Raw genomic sequence first — 21,738 nt, forward strand, 5'->3', positions numbered from 1 at the left:
CCCTGGGGAAGTCTTTTCTTTACTTTTATCCCCACCCTTATCTTGAGGCTTGGTAGACTCCTTCTTCTGGTTACTGTCCTGATTCTTAGGCCTAATCCTGGTTCTGACCCATTTGTCTGCCTTCTTTCCCAATTCTTGGGGAGAGGTCAGATCAGAGTCTACCAGGTGCTGGTGTAAGAGCTGGTTCTGACAATTACTTAGGATCTGCTCCCTCATAATCAAATTATACAATCCTGTAAAGTCATGTACTTTGCTGCCATGTAGCCAACCCTCCAGAGCCTTAGTAGCACAATCTACAAAATCAGTCCAGTCCTGAGTCTGTGTCTTCTGGGTGTCTCTGAACTTGAACCTGTACTGTTCAGTGGTTAAGCCAAACCCATCTATCAGAACACTCTTCAGGACTTTGTAATTGTTTGCATCCTCATGTCTGACAGTGAGGAGCTTGTCCCTCCCTTTCTCTGAAAAGGAGTACCATAATGTAGGAAGGTGGCTACCTGACTATGGTTACCCCAGATTTTTTGCCTGTGTTTAGCTGGTTTTTTGACTTAGTTGACCTGGTTCCCTGCTAATCAGGGCCCCAGGCCATCTGCTCTCTCTGTAAAATGGATTCCATGTACCCTAGGTACATACCAATTGGAAATGGACTCCTTGTCAGCCCCTGTAGAATGCACTATAGGTGCACAGGGCACAGGAGCCACTAAGGCCTACCAGGGGCTGCAGCATATCTTTTGCCACCCCTGGCTGGTTCTTAAATTGACACAACTGGCTGATCACTCAGCTGGGGTAAGGTGGTGTACACACCCCTTGCTTAGATATAGTATACCTATGTCTAAACCTATATCTGGACACATGTAAACCTGTGAGCCACTCCTATAGACAGGCCTCACCAATCCTGGAGGCTGGGTGCATGGTTTTTATGTGAGATGGAGCTCTAGCATGAGCTGAGCCTGTCTGCAGCCGTCGGGAACAAATCCCTAAGCTGTTTCAGGATAATGCCATACCATATACTATTAAGTGCCTTATAATCCTCGCGGTTATTTAGCAACTCTGGTTTGGCTTTATCAAAACATGTCGTGTAAGGTGTCATACGCTTTGGAATACCATCCCCTCGCCAGTTCTGGCGACGGGGATGGCATTCCACCCCTCTAGAGGGGTAAGACATGTTACTTTGCTTTAATGCGGTTGATTTCTCCAAAGGCCTTAAGATCCCCAAAATGGATGCCTCTGCCACAGACAAATGTCTGGACCCCTGGAGCTGACCGAAACCCAGTCAAGGGGGTCCTGGACAAAGGGTTTCCTGTCACAGGAGGGTGTCACCGCCCTCCAGACAGGAGATAGTGTATTGTAGCAGGGAGGTTTGAAAGAAACCAGACACTGCCTGGGGCGCACAAGGCTGCCCCTTGCATAATCCGGCCAAACCGGTTCTGGGGCACTCCAGCCCTCGTGCCAGGGCGGCCTGGATCAAAGGAAGGGGGTGTATCCACCCACTTCCTGGGTCCCACCCATAGGAGGGGACCTAGCAGGTAATCACGCCCACCAGATTCGAATAAGAGTGGGAGCAGTGCCAATGCACATCAGATTTCCTGGAAGAAACATTTGAAACGATATTCTGGACCCTTCGCCCTCCATCTCAACGTGGAAGCCCGAAGAATCTCCCTTGTGGTCAAGGAGTGACCACCCTGCAGCAGCAGGCACCATCCAGCCCTCGACGTCTACTTAGTTGCAGTTCCCGCCGGAACTCGAGCGACTGAGATCGACGAGATCAAGCCTGCCCAGCTTCTAACAGCCCGATCCACAGTCCCTGCAAAGCTGAGACCCGTGGAGGCGACCGGAAGCGTGGGGCACGCCATCTTGAAGTGACCACGAGACGCTGACCGTGCAGCCCACGAGTGACCCTCGAAGCTGTACACCGGGGTTTGAGAAGCCCCCACCCTGAGCTACTCCTGAGCCGAAGTTCAGCCCTCCACACTCGACGAGTGCTGCGTGGGGCCCTTTGGCACGATTTGGCTCAACGCGTTGGCCCGGTCACTTGCCAGCTGGCTTGTGGTCCCTGTGCCGACGAACTACAAAAGAAGACTCGTGATTCTGGTTGCTCCAGATCCACACCAGCTCCCCTGAAAGGGAGCCCCGACTCTGACCTTCCTGGTCCGAGTGAGACGCCATCTTCCAATCCCGCGTGGATTGCTCTTACCAAGGCTTGTTTGCTCCAAACCGGAAGCCGACTGCACCGACGGTGAGAGCCTGCGTGGGACAGATCGTGACCTGCTCCTGGACGTCGCAGATGCCCCAGAGCCCACGTGACAGCGAAGAGAAGCGCCTCGACGACCACCTGATTGCGCCCGACATTGCCTGGTTCCGTCCTGGTTCCACCCTGGTCACTGCTGAGTGACCCAGACTCTGTCCCCTCTGCTTTCAGGTACTCTACAACTGGAGTCCACCCTTGGACTCCACCGGACACTTCGTCTTCACCCTGCCTGCAGCCCTTTCAGCTTCAAGCACCAAGAGCCTGCTTGTCAAAACCCGACGCCACTTCGACCCTGTGCACCCACTTCCTGTGGGTGAGGTAACTTTGCTCCGCCGGTGTTCCCACACTGGTGCACACCTCTAGGGTCTGTGTGTTAAGTTTTGTTCCTCTAGGTTCAGCGGAAGTGTCCTTAAACTTTAACTATTTGACTTTTACGCACCATTGGTTAACATTGGTGCATGCGTGCGCTTTCCGCACATCTCCCGAATCCCGAGGGCCATTCCCGACTTCAGCATTGCTTGTCCTGACTGCTCCCAGCGATTCCCTAGGCCCTAGGCCTAACCACTGTTCGAGTGGCCTCTCTTATACCACTTGTTTAGTATATGGTTTGAGTGGCCCCCTGCCCTCATCCATAATTGTGCAACTTTGTATGTTTAAACAGTGCTTTTGATTTAACGCTTGTGCCCCTTTATTCATAAAGAATACTGGGGATTGTTTTTAGTAATAAACACATATATTTTTATAATATATACTTGTGTGGTGTCCTTTCATTTGGTATTACAGGATTGTATGTGGTAAAACAGCTCGCTTAACACGACCTCTTAAGTTAAGCCTTTAGGCTGCTTAGTCCATGCTACCCCTAGGATAGCTTGTCTAATAAGGTTGACTTACAACCAGACACCATAAGGGGATTGTTTGGTCAGGTAGTAGGTGGTTCCAGAATTGGAAACATCCCCTACCAGGCCAACTTCTCACATTGGTGAGCAGCGGTGCGGATTTGAGCTTGCTGTTGTTTTACCATTGCAATCTTTATATCAAATTGAAAGATCACATCAAGTACCTCTAGGTACATATAAAATCAAAAGCTTAGCATATTAAGTTCTACTGAACTTAGTAGTTGTAGGTTGAAGGGAGTAGCACACCCCTGACTACAACTCACTAGCAAGGTCCAGTAGGAAAACACTTAGTGTAGGTAAGTGCACCACTTACACCTCACTAGTAACCATGTCCGACACAGGAAAGGCCTCAGGGTCTAGTCCTGTGACAGTTGACCCTACCCAGGCAACTTCTGGATATGACAAACTAACCCGCAGAGACTTGATTGTCTTGTGCAAAGCAAGAGGGTTAAAAAGGGGCAGAAGCCCCACCTGCCTAATCCTGATAGGACTCCTAGAACAGGATGACTTAGAGAGGGCAAAAGCAGCTTCCCTAGATACAGGAACTGAAGGGAACCCCCCTGCAGTTGATCCCCCTGAAGAGGAGGATGATGATGACTTGGATGAGGACTCAGAGGTTGAGGACTTAGAAGTACAGGATCAGGGTAGCCAGGTTCCAGTTGGTAGGCTTAGCCAGGCCAACTTGGACCTACTGGGGAATGGAGAGGGCCAGCACCTCCCCAGAACCCAACATATGATTCCCCCAGGCAACAGAAGAGTGAGATCTCCCTCAGGAGACTCTCATCTTTCTAGTGCCTCCAGGGAATCACAGAGAGGCATGAATGCTTCTCAAAAGTTAGAGCATAGGGCCAGAATGAGGGCTGTCAAACTCCAGATAGAGAGGGAGGAGGTAGCCTTGGCTCAAGCTAAACTTGCCTTGGCAAGAGAGCAGAAATTGTGTGGCTTAGATGCCACTGGTGGCAGCAATATCCCTAAAGAGAAACCCAGGTCCTATGATAGTAGAAACCTGACAAAGATTGTGCCCCCCTACAAGGAAGGGGATGACATCCACAAATGGATGACTGCTCTTGAGAGAGCCTGCATGGTACAGCAGGTTCCTGAGGAACAGTGGGCAGCAATCTTATGGTACTCCTTTTCAGAGAAAGGGAGGGACAAGCTCCTCACTGTCAGACATGAGGATGCAAACAATTACAAAGTCCTGAAGAGTGTTCTGATAGATGGGTTTGGCTTAACCACTGAACAGTACAGGTTCAAGTTCAGAGACACCCAGAAGACACAGACTCAGGACTGGACTGATTTTGTAGATTGTGCTACTAAGGCTCTGGAGGGTTGGCTACATGGCAGCAAAGTACATGACTTTACAGGATTGTATAATTTGATTATGAGGGAGCAGATCCTAAGTAATTGTCAGAACCAGCTCTTACACCAGCACCTGGTAGACTCTGATCTGACCTCTCCCCAAGAATTGGGAAAGAAGGCAGACAAATGGGTCAGAACCAGGATTAGGCCTAAGAATCAGGACAGTAACCAGAAGAAGGAGTCTACCAAGCCTCAAGATAAGGGTGGGGATAAAAGTAAAGAAAAGACTTCCCCAGGGCCCCAAAACTCCAAGGATGGGGGTGGGTCCCTGTAGGAAGGTGGCTACCTGACTATGGTTACCCCAGATTTTTTGCCTGTGTTTAGCTGGTTTTTTGACTTAGTTGACCTGGTTCCCTGCTAATCAGGGCCCCAGGCCATCTGCTCTCTCTGTAAAATGGATTCCATGTACCCTAGGTACATACCAATTGGAAATGGACTCCTTGTCAGCCCCTGTAGAATGCACTATAGGTGCACAGGGCACAGGAGCCACTAAGGCCTACCAGGGGCTGCAGCATATCTTTTGCCACCCCTGGCTGGTTCTTAAATTGACACAACTGGCTGATCACTCAGCTGGGGTAAGGTGGTGTACACACCCCTTGCTTAGATATAGTATACCTATGTCTAAAACCTATATCTGGACACATGTAAACCTGTGAGCCACTCCTATAGACAGGCCTCACCAATCCTGGAGGCTGGGTGCTTGGTTTTTATGTGAGATGGAGCTCTAGCATGAGCTGAGCCTGTCTGCAGCCGTCGGGAACAAATCCCTAAGCTGTTTCAGGATAATGCCATACCATATACTATTAAGTGCCTTATAATCCTCGCGGTTATTTAGCAACTCTGGTTTGGCTTTATCAAAACATGTCGTGTAAGGTGTCATACGCTTTGGAATACCATCCCCTCGCCAGTTCTGGCGACGGGGATGGCATTCCACCCCTCTAGAGGGGTAAGACATGTTACTTCACTTTAATGCGGTTGATTTCTCCAAAGGCCTTAAGATCCCCAAAATGGATGCCTCTGCCACAGACAAATGTCTGGACCCCTGGAGCTGACCGAAACCCAGTCAAGGGGGTCCTGGACAAAGGGTTTCCTGTCACAGGAGGGTGTCACCGCCCTCCAGACAGGAGATAGTGTATTGTAGCAGGGAGGTTTGAAAGAAACCAGACACTGCCTGGGGCGCACAAGGCTGCCCCTTGCATAATCCGGCCAAACCGGTTCTGGGGCACTCCAGCCCTCGTGCCAGGGCGGCCTGGATCAAAGGAAGGGGGTGTATCCACCCACTTCCTGGGTCCCACCCATAGGAGGGGACCTAGCAGGTAATCACGCCCACCAGATTCGAATAAGAGTGGGAGCAGTGCCAATGCACATCAGATTTCCTGGAAGAAACATTTGAAACGATATTCTGGACCCTTCGCCCTCCATCTCAACGTGGAAGCCCGAAGAATCTCCCTTGTGGTCAAGGAGTGACCACCCTGCAGCAGCAGGCACCATCCAGCCCTCGACGTCTACTTGGTTGCAGTTCCCGCCGGAACTCGAGCGACTGAGATCGACGAGATCAAGCCTGCCCAGCTTCTAACAGCCCGATCCACAGTCCCTGCAAAGCTGAGACCCGTGGAGGCGACCGGAAGCGTGGGGCACGCCATCTTGAAGTGACCACGAGACGCTGACCGTGCAGCCCACGAGTGACCCTCGAAGCTGTACACCGGGGTTTGAGAAGCCCCCACCCTGAGCTACTCCTGAGCCGAAGTTCAGCCCTCCACACTCGACGAGTGCTGCGTGGGGCCCTTTGGCACGATTTGGCTCAACGCGTTGGCCCGGTCACTTGCCAGCTGGCTTGTGGTCCCTGTGCCGACGAACTACAAAAGAAGACTCGTGATTCTGGTTGCTCCAGATCCACACCAGCTCCCCTGAAAGGGAGCCCCGACTCTGACCTTCCTGGTCCGAGTAAGACGCCATCTTCCAATCCCGCGTGGATTGCTCTTACCAAGGCTTGTTTGCTCCAAACCGGAAGCCGACTGCACCGACGGTGAGAGCCTGCGTGGGACAGATCGTGACCTGCTCCTGGACGTCGCAGATGCCCCAGAGCCCACGTGACAGCGAAGAGAAGCGCCTCGACGACCACCTGATTGCGCCCGACATTGCCTGGTTCCGTCCTGGTTCCACCCTGGTCACTGCTGAGTGACCCAGACTCTGTCCCCTCTGCTTTCAGGTACTCTACAACTTGAGTCCACCCTTGGACTCCACCGGACACTTCGTCTTCACCCTGCCTGCAGCCCTTTCAGCTCCAAGCACCAAGAGCCTGCGTGTCAAAACCCGACGCCACTTCGACCCTGTGCACCCACTTCCTGTGGGTGAGGTAACTTTGCTCCGCCGGTGTTCCCACACTGGTGCACACCTCTAGGGTCTGTGTGTTAAGTTTTGTTCCTCTAGGTTCAGCGGAAGTGTCCTTAAACTTTAACTATTTGACTTTTACGCACCATTGGTTAACATTGGTGCATGCGTGCGCTTTCCGCACATCTCCCGAATCCCGAGGGCCATTCCCGACTTCAGCATTGCTTGTCCTGACTGCTCCCAGCGATTCCCTAGGCCCTAGGCCTAACCACTGTTCGAGTGGCCTCTCTTATACCACTTGTTTAGTATATGGTTTGAGTGGCCCCCTGCCCTCATCCATAATTGTGCAACTTTGTATGTTTAAACAGTGCTTTTGATTTAACGCTTGTGCCCCTTTATTCATAAAGAATACTGGGGATTGTTTTTAGTAATAAACACATATATTTTTATAATATATACTTGTGTGGTGTCCTTTCATTTGGTATTACAGGATTGTATGTGGTAAAACAGCTCGCTTAACACGACCTCTTAAGTTAAGCCTTTAGGCTGCTTAGTCCATGCTACCACTAGGATAGCTTGTCTAATAAGGTTGACTTACAACCAGACACCATAAGGGGATTGTTTGGTCAGGTAGTAGGTGGTTCCAGAATTGGAAACATCCCCTACCAGGCCAACTTCTCACATTGGTGAGCAGCGGTGCGGATTTGAGCTTGCTGTTGTTTTACCATTGCAATCTTTATATCAAATTGAAAGATCACATCAAGTACCTCTAGGTACATATAAAATCAAAAGCTTAGCATATTAAGTTCTACTGAACTTAGTAGTTGTAGGTTGAAGGGAGTAGCACACCCCTGACTACAACTCACTAGCAAGGTCCAGTAGGAAAACACTTAGTGTAGGTAAGTGCACCACTTACACCTCACTAGTAACCATGTCCGACACAGGAAAGGCCTCAGGGTCTAGTCCTGTGACAGTTGACCCTACCCAGGCAACTTCTGGATATGACAAACTAACCCGCAGAGACTTGATTGTCTTGTGCAAAGCAAGAGGGTTAAAAAGGGGCAGAAGCCCCACCTGCCTGACCCTGATAGAACTCCTAGAACAGGATGACTTAGAGAGGGCAAAAGCAGCTTCCCTAGATACAGGAACTGGAGGGAACCCCCCTGCAGTTGATCCCCCTGAAGAGGAGGATGATGATGACTTGGATGAGGACTCAGATGCTGGGGACTTAGAAGTACAGGATCAGGGTAGCCAGGTTCCAGTTGGTAGGCTTAGCCAGGCCAACTTGGACCTACTGGGGAATGGAGAGGGCCAGCACCTCCCCAGAACCCAAAATGTGATTCTCCCAGGCAACAGAAGAGTGAGATCTCCCTCAGGGGACTCTCATCTTTCTAGTGCCTCCAGAGAATCAGAGAGAGGCATGAGTGCTTCTCAGAAAGCTGAGCATAGGGCTAGAATGAGGGCTGTCAGACTCCAGATAGAGAGAGAGGAGGTAGCCCTGAGTCAAGCTAAGCTTACCTTAGCTCAAGCTAAACTTGCCTTGGCAAGAGAGCAGAAATTGTGTGGCTTAGATGCCACTGGTGGCAGCAATATTCCTAAAGAGAAACCCAGGTCCTATGATAGTAGAAACCTGACAAAGATTGTGCCCCCCTTCAAAGAAGGGGATGACATCCACAAATGGATGACTGCTCTTGAGAGAGCCTGCATGGTACAGCAGGTTCCTGAGGAACAGTGGGCAGCAATCTTATGGTACTCCTTTTCAGAGAAAGGGAGGGACAAGCTCCTCACTGTCAGACATGAGGATGCAAACAATTACAAAGTCCTGAAGAGTGTTCTGATAGATGGGTTTGGCTTAACCACTGAACAGTACAGGTTCAAGTTCAGAGACACCCAGAAGACACAGACTCAGGACTGGACTGATTTTGTAGATTGTGCTACTAAGGCTCTGGAGGGTTGGCTACATGGCAGCAAAGTACATGACTTTACAGGATTGTATAATTTGATTATGAGGGAGCAGATCCTAAGTAATTGTCAGAACCAGCTCTTACACCAGCACCTGGTAGACTCTGATCTGACCTCTCCCCAAGAATTGGGAAAGAAGGCAGACAAATGGGTCAGAACCAGGATTAGGCCTAAGAATCAGGACAGTAACCAGAAGAAGGAGTCTACCAAGCCTCAAGATAAGGGTGGGGATAAAAGTAAAGAAAAGACTTCCCCAGGGCCCCAAAACTCCAAGGATGGGGGTGGGTCCCAAGACACTTCTTCAACTGAGAAAAAACCCTATTGTTATCCCTGTAAACAGGTGGGGCATTACAAAACAGACAGCTGTTGTCCCAAGAATAACAATAAAGAAAATATACCTCCAAAGCCAGCTTCAACACCTCCTGTTACTGTCAGCAGTAATCCCCCAGGAAGTGGAAGCACACCCAGGAATCTGGGTGGGTTTACTTTTGGAAATCAGGTGGACCCTGGCCTATCCAGGTCCCCATCACCCAATGATCTTGTTTATGAGGCTGGCATGGGGTTTGCCAACTTCTCTGCTTGCCCAAATACTTTGAGCAAGTATAGACAAGAACCCGTCATCAATGGTTTAAGAGTTGAAGCTTTTAGAGACACAGGGGCTAGCATCACCATGGTGGCTGATGGCATAGTCCCCTCTAAGCAACTTTTACCTGGTGCCACATACCAGGTAATAAACATTGATGGCATCCAAACGAATCATCCCATGGCAGTAGTAAGTCTCAGCTGGGGAGGTGTCACTGGCCCAAAGAGAGTGGCAGTGTCCCCAAACTTGCCTGTAGACTGTCTACTGGGTAATGATTTAGAAATCTCAGCCTGGGCTGGGGTTGAACAGGAAATCCATTCTAGAATGGTAAATTCCAATGGAAAGGTTAGTGGGGCTGTAATGGCTACAGCCCCAATTCAAGATGTCCTTCCTGAAAAGGTTGGTAGGGCGGAGATACTCCCTGCCCCATCTTTAGCAAAAGCTCTTCCTGAACAGAATAGCAAAGCTGTTATGATAACAGCAGAAACCCAAACTGAGTCTCCTCCTGAAAAGGTTGGTGGGGCTGTGATGGCCACAGCCCAAACTCAAACTGACACGTGTGTTGTGAAACCTGAAATGATGGATAACTCCACACAAACTGAGAGCATGGAGGAGGAAGAGAAATCTCCCCCTCACCAGACTTTAGGACAGGATCAGCCTCCTCAGGGAACTGATCTTACCCCTGATGAAGGAACTGCCCCAGAGGTGGTTGGGCCTAGCCTGACAGAACCTCTGATGTCAGTGGACCCTTCTCAGGTGGGACCCAGTCTGGAGCAGGTAACCTGCCCCTCTCTCCCTTGCCTTAGCCAGCCCAGGGCTGCAGAGGTCAAGAAGGACAGTGAGACCCAGAGGGCCCCCTGTCAAATAAAGCACCCCCATCAAAAGATTAGGTGCACCAAAACTAGTAGCCCTAGTAAGGTGAAAACTTTAAAAACTCCTGAGGGAGCCCCCTTAAAAACAGTTAGGGACCTCCCACAGATGGATTCTGTTGGGCACAGCCAAACCTGGGACCCAAGGGGCCCAAACCTGAACTGTCCCTCCAGCAAGCCAAACAGAGGGACCCAGCCTCCAGCTTTAGGTAGCCAGAGGTTGACCCTGAGAGCACAGTGCAACTCAGTTAAAGAAAGAAAGGCACACCTGGTGGAAGATAATTGGAGGAAGCCAAGCCCTAACTTAGTGGAGCCTAACTTCAATACTCCATATCCAAACCAGCCTTTAACTTTGCATAAACACACCCAAGGTAGTGATTCCCTATGGTGGAGACCCTCTAATACCCAAAGGGTGAGGGACTGCTTAGTGGACCATGAGACAGGGGGTACCCATGCTAGTGCAGGTACTTCCTTATATGGCCACTCAGGCAATATAGGCTTACCTGGCCAAGGATAGCCTTATCTCCTTTCGTTTGGGGGGGGGTTATGTAGGAAGGTGGCTACCTGACTATGGTTACCCCAGATTTTTTGCCTGTGTTTAGCTGGTTTTTTGACTTAGTTGACCTGGTTCCCTGCTAATCAGGGCCCCAGGCCATCTGCTCTCTCTGTAAAATGGATTCCATGTACCCTAGGTACATACCAATTGGAAATGGACTCCTTGTCAGCCCCTGTAGAATGCACTATAGGTGCACAGGGCACAGGAGCCACTAAGGCCTACCAGGGGCTGCAGCATATCTTTTGCCACCCCTGGCTGGTTCTTAAATTGACACAACTGGCTGATCACTCAGCTGGGGTAAGGTGGTGTACACACCCCTTGCTTAGATATAGTATACCTATGTCTAAAACCTATATCTGGACACATGTAAACCTGTGAGCCACTCCTATAGACAGGCCTCACCAATCCTGGAGGCTGGGTGCTTGGTTTTTATGTGAGATGGAGCTCTAGCATGAGCTGAGCCTGTCTGCAGCCGTCGGGAACAAATCCCTAAGCTGTTTCAGGATAATGCCATACCATATACTATTAAGTGCCTTATAATCCTCGCGGTTATTTAGCAACTCTGGTTTGGCTTTATCAAAACATGTCGTGTAAGGTGTCATACGCTTTGGAATACCATCCCCTCGCCAGTTCTGGCGACGGGGATGGCATTCCACCCCTCTAGAGGGGTAAGACATGTTACTTCACTTTAATGCGGTTGATTTCTCCAAAGGCCTTAAGATCCCCAAAATGGATGCCTCTGCCACAGACAAATGTCTGGACCCCTGGAGCTGACCGAAACCCAGTCAAGGGGGTCCTGGACAAAGGGTTTCCTGTCACAGGAGGGTGTCACCGCCCTCCAGACAGGAGATAGTGTATTGTAGCAGGGAGGTTTGAAAGAAACCAGACACTGCCTGGGGCGCACAAGGCTGCCCCTTGCATAATCCGGCCAAACCGGTTCTGGGGCACTCCAGCCCTCGTGCCAGGGCGGCCTGGATCAAAGGAAGGGGGTGTATCCACCCACTTCCTGGGTCCCACCCATAGGAGGGGACCTAGCAGGTAATCACGCCCACCAGATTCGAATAAGAGTGGGAGCAGTGCCAATGCACATCAGATTTCCTGGAAGAAACATTTGAAACGATATTCTGGACCCTTCGCCCTCCATCTCAACGTGGAAGCCCGAAGAATCTCCCTTGTGGTCAAGGAGTGACCACCCTGCAGCAGCAGGCACCATCCAGCCCTCGACGTCTACTTGGTTGCAGTTCCCGCCGGAACTCGAGCGACTGAGATCGACGAGATCAAGCCTGCCCAGCTTCTAACAGCCCGATCCACAGTCCCTGCAAAGCTGAGACCCGTGGAGGCGACCGGAAGCGTGGGGCACGCCATCTTGAAGTGACCACGAGACGCTGACCGTGCAGCCCACGAGTGACCCTCGAAGCTGTACACCGGGGTTTGAGAAGCCCCCACCCTGAGCTACTCCTGAGCCGAAGTTCAGCCCTCCACACTCGACGAGTGCTGCGTGGGGCCCTTTGGCACGATTTGGCTCAACGCGTTGGCCCGGTCACTTGCCAGCTGGCTTGTGGTCCCTGTGCCGACGAACTACAAAAGAAGACTCGTGATTCTGGTTGCTCCAGATCCACACCAGCTCCCCTGAAAGGGAGCCCCGACTCTGACCTTCCTGGTCCGAGTAAGACGCCATCTTCCAATCCCGCGTGGATTGCTCTTACCAAGGCTTGTTTGCTCCAAACCGGAAGCCGACTGCACCGACGGTGAGAGCCTGCGTGGGACAGATCGTGACCTGCTCCTGGACGTCGCAGATGCCCCAGAGCCCACGTGACAGCGAAGAGAAGCGCCTCGACGACCACCTGATTGCGCCCGACATTGCCTGGTTCCGTCCTGGTTCCACCCTGGTCACTGCTGAGTGACCCAGACTCTGTCCCCTCTGCTTTCAGGTACTCTACAACTTGAGTCCACCCTTGGACTCCACCGGACACTTCGTCTTCACCCTGCCTGCAGCCCTTTCAGCTCCAAGCACCAAGAGCCTGCGTGTCAAAACCCGACGCCACTTCGACCCTGTGCACCCACTTCCTGTGGGTGAGGTAACTTTGCTCCGCCGGTGTTCCCACACTGGTGCACACCTCTAGGGTCTGTGTGTTAAGTTTTGTTCCTCTAGGTTCAGCGGAAGTGTCCTTAAACTTTAACTATTTGACTTTTACGCACCATTGGTTAACATTGGTGCATGCGTGCGCTTTCCGCACATCTCCCGAATCCCGAGGGCCATTCCCGACTTCAGCATTGCTTGTCCTGACTGCTCCCAGCGATTCCCTAGGCCCTAGGCCTAACCACTGTTCGAGTGGCCTCTCTTATACCACTTGTTTAGTATATGGTTTGAGTGGCCCCCTGCCCTCATCCATAATTGTGCAACTTTGTATGTTTAAACAGTGCTTTTGATTTAACGCTTGTGCCCCTTTATTCATAAAGAATACTGGGGATTGTTTTTAGTAATAAACACATATATTTTTATAATATATACTTGTGTGGTGTCCTTTCATTTGGTATTACAGGATTGTATGTGGTAAAACAGCTCGCTTAACACGACCTCTTAAGTTAAGCCTTTAGGCTGCTTAGTCCATGCTACCACTAGGATAGCTTGTCTAATAAGGTTGACTTACAACCAGACACCATAAGGGGATTGTTTGGTCAGGTAGTAGGTGGTTCCAGAATTGGAAACATCCCCTACCAGGCCAACTTCTCACAGTCCCAAGACACTTCTTCAACTGAGAAAAAACCCTATTGTTATCCCTGTAAACAGGTGGGGCATTACAAAACAGACAGCTGTTGTCCCAAGAATAACAATAAAGAAAATATACCTCCAAAGCCAGCTTCAACACCTCCTGTTACTGTCAGCAGTAATCCCCCAGGAAGTGGAAGCACACCCAGGAATCTGGGTGGGTTTACTTTTGGAAATCAGGTGGACCCTGGCCTATCCAGGTCCCCATCACCCCATGATCTTGTTTATGAGGCTGGCATGGGGTTTGCCAACTTCTCTGCTTGCCCAAATACTTTGAGCAAGTATAGACAAGAACCCATCATCAATGGTTTAAGAGTTGAAGCTTTTAGAGACACAGGGGCTAGCATCACCCTGGTGGCTGATGGCATAGTCCCCTCTAAGCAACTTTTACCTGGTGCCACATACCAGGTAATAAACATTGATGGCATCCAAACAAATCATCCCATGGCAGTAGTAAGTCTCAGCTGGGGAGGTGTCACTGGCCCAAAGAGAGTGGCAGTGTCCCCAAACTTGCCTGTAGACTGTCTACTGGGTAATGATTTAGAAATCTCAGCCTGGGCTGGGGTTGAACAGGAAATCCATTCTAGAATGGTAAATTCCAATGGAAAGGTTAGTGGGGCTGTAATGGCTACAGCCCCAATTCAAGATGTCCTTCCTGAAAAGGTTGGTAGGGCGGAGATACTCCCTGCCCCATCTTTAGCAAAAGCTCTTCCTGAACAGAATAGCAAAGCTGTTATGATAACAGCAGAAACCCAAACTGAGTCTCCTCCTGAAAAGGTTGGTGGGGCTGTGATGGCCACAGCCCAAACTCAAACTGACACGTGTGTTGTGAAACCTGAAATGATGGATAACTCCACACAAACTGAGAGCATGGAGGAGGAAGAGAAATCTCCCCTGTGAGAAGTTGGCCTGGTAGGGGATGTTTCCAATTCTGGAACCACCTACTACCTGACCAAACAATCCCCTTATGGTGTCTGGTTGTAAGTCAACCTTATTAGACAAGCTATCCTAGTGGTAGCATGGACTAAGCAGCCTAAAGGCTTAACTTAAGAGGTCGTGTTAAGCGAGCTGTTTTACCACATACAATCCTGTAATACCAAATGAAAGGACACCACACAAGTATATATTATAAAAATATATGTGTTTATTACTAAAAACAATCCCCAGTATTCTTTATGAATAAAGGGGCACAAGCGTTAAATCAAAAGCACTGTTTAAACATACAAAGTTGCACAATTATGGATGAGGGCAGGGGGCCACTCAAACCATATACTAAACAAGTGGTATAAGAGAGGCCACTCGAACAGTGGTTAGGCCTAGGGCCTAGGGAATCGCTGGGAGCAGTCAGGACAAGCAATGCTGAAGTCGGGAATGGCCCTCGGGATTCGGGAGATGTGCGGAAAGCGCACGCATGCACCAATGTTAACCAATGGTGCGTAAAAGTCAAATAGTTAAAGTTTAAGGACACTTCCGCTGAACCTAGAGGAACAAAACTTAACACACAGACCCTAGAGGTGTGCACCAGTGTGGGAACACCGGCGGAGCAAAGTTACCTCACCCACAGGAAGTGGGTGCACAGGGTCGAAGTGGCGTCGGGTTTTGACACGCAGGCTCTTGGTGCTTGAAGCTGAAAGGGCTGCAGGCAGGGTGAAGACGAAGTGTCCGGTGGAGTCCAAGGGTGGACTCAAGTTGTAGAGTACCTGAAAGCAGAGGGGACAGAGTCTGGGTCACTCAGCAGTGACCAGGGTGGAACCAGGACGGAACCAGGCAATGTCGGGCGCAATCAGGTGGTCGTCGAGGCGCTTCTCTCCGCTGTCACGTGGGCTCTGGGGCATCTGCGACGTCCAGGAGCAGGTCACGATCTGTCCCACGCAGGCTCTCACCGTCGGTGCAGTCGGCTTCCGGTTTGGAGCAAACAAGCCTTGGTAAGAGCAATCCACGCGGGATTGGAAGATGGCGTCTCACTCGGACCAGGAAGGTCAGAGTCGGGGCTCCCTTTCAGGGGAGCTGGTGTGGATCTGGAGCAACCAGAATCACGAGTCTTCTTTTGTAGTTCGTCGGCACAGGGACCACAAGCCAGCTGGCAAGTGACCGGGCCAACGCGTTGAGCCAAATCGTGCCAAAGGGCCCCACGCAGCACTCGTCGAGTGTGGAGGGCTGAACTTCGGCTCAGGAGTAGCTCAGGGTGGGGGCTTCTCAAACCCCGATGTACAGCTTCGAGGGTCACTCGTGGGCTGCACGGTCAGCGTCTCGTGGTCACTTCAAGATGGCGTGCCCCACGCTTCCGGTCGCCTCCACGGGTCTCAGCTTTGCAGGGACTGTGGATCGGGCTGTTAGAAGCTGGGCAGGCTTGATCTCGTCGATCTCAGTCGCTCGAGTTCCGGCGGGAACTGCAACTAAGTAGACGTCGAGGGCTGGATGGTGCCTGCTGCTGCAGGGTGGTCACTCCTTGACCACAAGGGAGATTCTTCGGGCTTCCACGTTGAGATGGAGGGCGAAGGGTCCAGAATATCGTTTCAAATGTTTCTTCCAGGAAATCTGATGTGCATTGGCACTGCTCCCACTCTTATTCGAATCTGGTGGGCGTGATTACCTGCTAGGTCCCCTCCTATGGGTGGGACCCAGGAAGTGGGTGGATACACCCCCTTCCTTTGATCCAGGCCGCCCTGGCACGAGGGCTGGAGTGCCCCAGAACCGGTTTGGCCGGATTATGCAAGGGGCAGCCTTGTGCGCCCCAGGCAGTGTCTGGTTTCTTTCAAACCTCCCTGCTACAATACACTATCTCCTGTCTGGAGGGCGGTGACACCCTCCTGTGACAGGAAACCCTTTGTCCAGGACCCCCTTGACTGGGTTTCGGTCAGCTCCAGGGGTCCAGACATTTGTCTGTGGCAGAGGCATCCATTTTGTGGATCTTAAGGCCTTTGGAGAAATCAACCGCATTAAAGTGAAGTAACATGTCTTACCCCTCTAGAGGGGTGGAATGCCATCCCCGTCGCCAGAACTGGCGAGGGGATGGTATTCCAAAGCGTATGACACCTTACACGACATGTTTTGATAAAGCCAAACCAGAGTTGCTAAATAACCGCGAGGATTATAAGGCACTTAATAGTATATGGTATGGCATTATCCTGAAACAGCTTAGGGATTTGTTCCCGACGGCTGCAGACAGGCTCAGCTCATGCTAGAGCTCCATCTCACATAAAAACCAAGCACCCAGCCTCCAGGATTGGTGAGGCCTGTCTATAGGAGTGGCTCACAGGTTTACATGTGTCCAGATATAGGTTTAGACATAGGTATACTATATCTAAGCAAGGGGTGTGTACACCACCTTACCCCAGCTGAGTGATCAGCCAGTTGTGTCAATTTAAGAACCAGCCAGGGGTGGCAAAAGGTATGCTGCAGCCCCTGGTAGGCCTTAGTGGCTCCTGTGCCCTGTGCACCTATAGTGCATTCTACAGGGGCTGACAAGGAGTCCATTTCCAATTGGTATGTGCCTATAGCACATGTGTCATTAATTTAGTGAGAGAACAGCAGGCTGGGGGTCTGATCAGCAGGCCCACAGCCTCAGTAGTCGAAAACCAGTGAAGCAAAAAGCAAAAATTTGGGGTGACCATAGGATAGCAGACCCTACTCTCCTACACAACCCCCCCCCAAACGCAGGGACATTAAACTAACCTTGACCAGATAAGTCTTCATGTTCTAAGTGGAAGTACCTGGAGAGACCATCTGCATTACCATGGTCAGTCCCTGGGCGGTGCTCCACTGTAAAGTCCATCCCCTGTAGGGAAATGGACCACCTGAGCAGTTTGGGATTTTCACCCTTCATCTGATTAAGCCATAAGAGGGGCTTATGGTCTGTTTGCACCAGGAAGTGAGTTCCAAACAAGTAGGACCTCAACTTCTTTAATGCCCAAACCACAGCAAAGGCCTCCCTCTCAATGGCTGACCAACGTTTTTCTCTTGGGGTTAGCCTCCTGCTAATGAAAGCAATTGGCTGGTCTTGACCATCTTGATTAAGTTGTGAGAGTACAGCTCCCACCCCCAACTCAGAAGCATCTGTCTGAACAATGAACTGTTTGGAGTAGTCAGGACTCTTTAGGATAGGTGCAGAGCACATGGCCTTCTTCAGGTCTTCAAATGCCTTCTGACAGCTAACTGTCCACTGAACCTTTTTTGGCATCTTCTTGGATGTCAAGTCATTTAATGGTGTCACTATAGACCCATAGTTTTTCACAAACTTTCTGTAATACCCAGTCAGGCCCAAGAAGGCTCTGACTTGTGTCTGGGTAACTGGAGGAGCCCAGTCCTGTATGGCCTGGATTTTGCTTTCCAGTGGCTGAACCTGGCCTCCACCTACTAGGTGGCCCAGGTATACAACCTTACTCTGCCCTATCTGGCACTTTGTGGCCTTGATAGTTAGGCCTGCCTTTTGCAGGGCCTCCAAAACTTTCTTCAGGTGGATCAGGTGATCCTCCCAGGTGGAGCTAAAGACAGCAATATCATCCAGATAAGCTGCACAAAAGTCATCCAACCCAGTAAGGACTTGGTTCACCAACCTTTGAAAAGTGGCAGGTGCATTCTTCAAACCAAAGGGCATTACCACAAACTGATAATGTCCACTAGGGGTAGAGAATGCTGTTTTGGCTTTTGACTCCTCAGCTAGTCTGATTTGCCAGTAGCCAGCTGTCAGATCAAATGTGCTCAGAAACTTGGCAGAAGCCAATCTGTCAATGAGCTCATCTGCTCTTGGAATGGGGTGAGCATCTGTCCTAGTGACAGCATTGAGACCCCTGTAATCCACGCAAAACCTCATTTCTCTCTTACCATCTTGGGTATGAGGTTTTGGCACCAGGACTACTGGGCTGGCCCATGGGCTCTCTGATGGCTCAATCACTCCAAGCTCCAACATCTTTTGCACCTCAGCCTTGATGCAATCCCTGACATGATCAGGTTGTCTGTAGATCTTATTCTTGACAGGCAGACTGTCACCAGTGTCCACAACATGGGTACACCAGTCAGTTTGGCTGGGTGTGAGTGAAAACATTTGCCTGTGAGCCTGCAAAACTTGTCTGCAGTCCCTCTGTTGCTGGTCAGTGAGGCTGCCTGCCAAGGCTACTCCATCAACTGAACCATCATCAGGGTTCTGGGAAAGCAGGTCTGGGAGAGGGTCACTCTCTTCCTCCTGTTCCCCATCTGTGGCCATGAGCAAGCTCATGTCCTCCCTGTCTACAAATGCTTTCAAGCGATTCACATGGATTACCCTGTGAGGGCTCCTGGGTGTTCCAAAGTCTACCAAGTAGGTGACTTCCCCTTTCTTCTCAATAATAGGATAGGGTCCACTCCATTTGTCTTGGAGTGCTGCTGGAGCCACTGGCTCCAGTACCCATACCTTCTGTCCTGGTTGGAACTCTACCAGTACAGCCTTTTGGTCATGCCAAGCTTTCTGCAATTCTTGGCTGGCCTCCAGGTTTTTGGATGCTCTTTCCATGTACTCAGCCATCCTGGAGCGGAGACCAAGTACATAGTCCACTATGTCTAGTTTGGGCTTTTTGAGAGGTAACTCCCATCCTTCCTTCACCAAACACAATGGACCTCTCACAGGGTGGCCAAACAAAAGTTCAAAAGGGCTGTAGCCAACCCCCTTCTGTGGGACCTCTCTGTAAGCAAAGAGCAGGCAGGGTAAAAGAATGTCCCATTTCCGCCTGAGCTTCTCTGGTAGTCCTTTTATCATGCCTTTAAGGGTCTTGTTAAATCTCTCCACAAGCCCATTGCATTGTGGATGATATGGGGTGGTAAACTTATAGTTTACTCCACATTCCTTCCACATTGCTTTTAGATAGCTGGACATAAAATTTGTCCCTCTATCTGATAGTACCTCCTTAGGGAAGCCCACTCTTGAGAAAACTGCAATGAGGGCTTTTGCCACCACAGGTGCTGTGGTGGTCCTTAGGGGAATAGCCTCTGGGTACCTGGTGGCATGATCCACTACCACCAGTATGAATCTGTTCCCAGATGCTGTTTGGGGGTCCATTGGACCCACAATATCAATTCCAACTCTCTCAAAGGGGACCCCCACCACAGGTAGTGGTATTAGGGGGGCCTTTGTTGTGCCACCTGACTTACCACTGGCTTGGCAAGTGACACAGGAGCGACAAAACTCCTTGACATCCTCTGACATGTGAGGCCAGTGAAAGTGTGGAACAAGCCTGTCCCACGTCTTGTTCTGGCCTAAGTGTCCTGCAAGGGGAATATCATGGGCCAAGGTAAGGAGGAATCCCCTAAACTGCAGAGGTATCACCAACCTCCTGGTCATGCCAGGCTTGGGGGTTCTAGCCTCTGAGTAAAGGAGTCCCTCATCCCAATACACTGTATGGGTACCTTGGGCATCCCCAGCAGCCTCAGCAGCAGCCTGCTGTCTGAGGGGTTCAAGGGAAGGGCAATCTAATTGAGCCTGCCTCAGGTCTGCCCTTGAGGGTCCCCCTGTCCCCAGAAACTCAACCTGGTCAGGTTCAAGCTCCTCAGAGACAGTCTCCTCTTGGACTGCAGAATCAGTTTCCTCTGAAACCTGATCCTCAACCTGGGGCAAGGTGGAAGGCGAGGCCTTTCCTCTCTTGCTCCTTCTCTTGGGTTGTGGCTGGTCTATTGTCTCAAGATCCACCACTGGTTCAGGAAGGCACTTCTTAGCCTGAGCCCTTGTCATGGCAAGGACATGCTCTGAAATCCCTAGCATTTCTGCATGAGTCCTGTACTCCACTTCTGACCATGCTGAGCTTTCAAGGTCATTGCCTAACAGACAGTCTACTGGTAGGTCTGCACTCACCACAACTTTCTTTAGGCCATCAACCCCTCCCCAGGAGAAGTTCACAACTGCCACACTATGGGAGGTAGTGGAGTTGCTTGCATTGGTTACTAGGTAGCTCTCTCCTAGTACAATCTGTCCAGGGTCCACAAAGCCAGGGGTCACCATGGTGACACTAGCACATGTGTCCCTGTAAGCTTGAGCCAGTTTCTCATTTATTAAGGGAGTCTGCCTGTATTTGCCCAGGTTAGTGGGGCTTACTGCAGTGGGCAACTCAATGTCCACATCATACAGGAGAACTGCCTGTGTAGGGACTCTGACTAGGCCAGATCCTACTTCAATACCCAGGGTCAACCCAGCTACACCCTTGGACTGTGTTCCACCACTGCTTACTGTACTTGGGGTTGCAGTTGCTTTAGGAGCTGTAGTGGTGGGAACTGGATTTGCCTTGGTGCACTCACTGCCCCAGTGTGAAACTGATTTGCAGGTATTACACCAAGGTGTCTTTGGACCTTTGTTCTTCTTCTTCTTGTTACCATTTTGGGAACCACCCTCCTTACTATTAGTTTGGGGGCCTGAAGACTTCTGGTCTTTTTCTTTATCTTTCTGATTCTGATTACCACCCTTCTGGTCTGTTTTCTTCTGGTCACCACCTTGGTTCTGGGGTTTCTGCTTAATCCTTGTTCTGACCCATTTGTCTGCCTTCTTTCCCAATTCTTGGGGAGAGGTCAGATCAGAGTCAATAAGGTATTGATGCAACAGCTGGTTTGTACAGTTATTAAGGATCTGTTCTCTCATCATAAGATTGTACAATCCTGTATAGTCTGAAACTTTACTTCCCTGTAACCAACCCTCCAAAGCCTTAGTGGCACACTCCACAAAATCAGTCCAGTCTTGAGTCTGTGCTTTCTGGGTGTCTCTGAACAACAACCTGTATTGCTCAGTGGTTAGGCCATACCCTTCAATGAGAGCACTCTTCAAAACAGAGTAGTTTTTGGCATCCTCAGGTCTAACTGTGAGGAGCCTGTCTCTCCCTTTCTCAGAAAAGGAGTACCACAAAATTGCAGCCCACTGGTTCTCAGGAACCTGCTGTACCATGCAGGCTCTCTCAAGAGCAGTCATCCATTTGTGGATGTCATCCCCTTCTTTAAAGGGGGGCACAATTTTGGTCAGGTTTCTATTATCATAGGCCCTGTCTTTTTCTCTTGGAAAATTGCTGCCACCAGTGACATCTAAGCCACTTAATTTCTGCTCTCTTGCCAAGGCAAGTTTAGCTTGAGCTAAGGTAAGCTTAGCTTGACTCAGGGCTACCTCCTCTCTCTCTATCTGGAGTCTGACAGCCCTCATTCTAGCCCTATGCTCAGCTTT

The sequence above is a fragment of the Lissotriton helveticus genome (assembly GCF_964261635.1).
Source record: "Lissotriton helveticus chromosome 1_1 unlocalized genomic scaffold, aLisHel1.1 SUPER_1_unloc_30, whole genome shotgun sequence".
Lineage (NCBI taxonomy): Eukaryota > Metazoa > Chordata > Amphibia > Caudata > Salamandridae > Lissotriton > Lissotriton helveticus.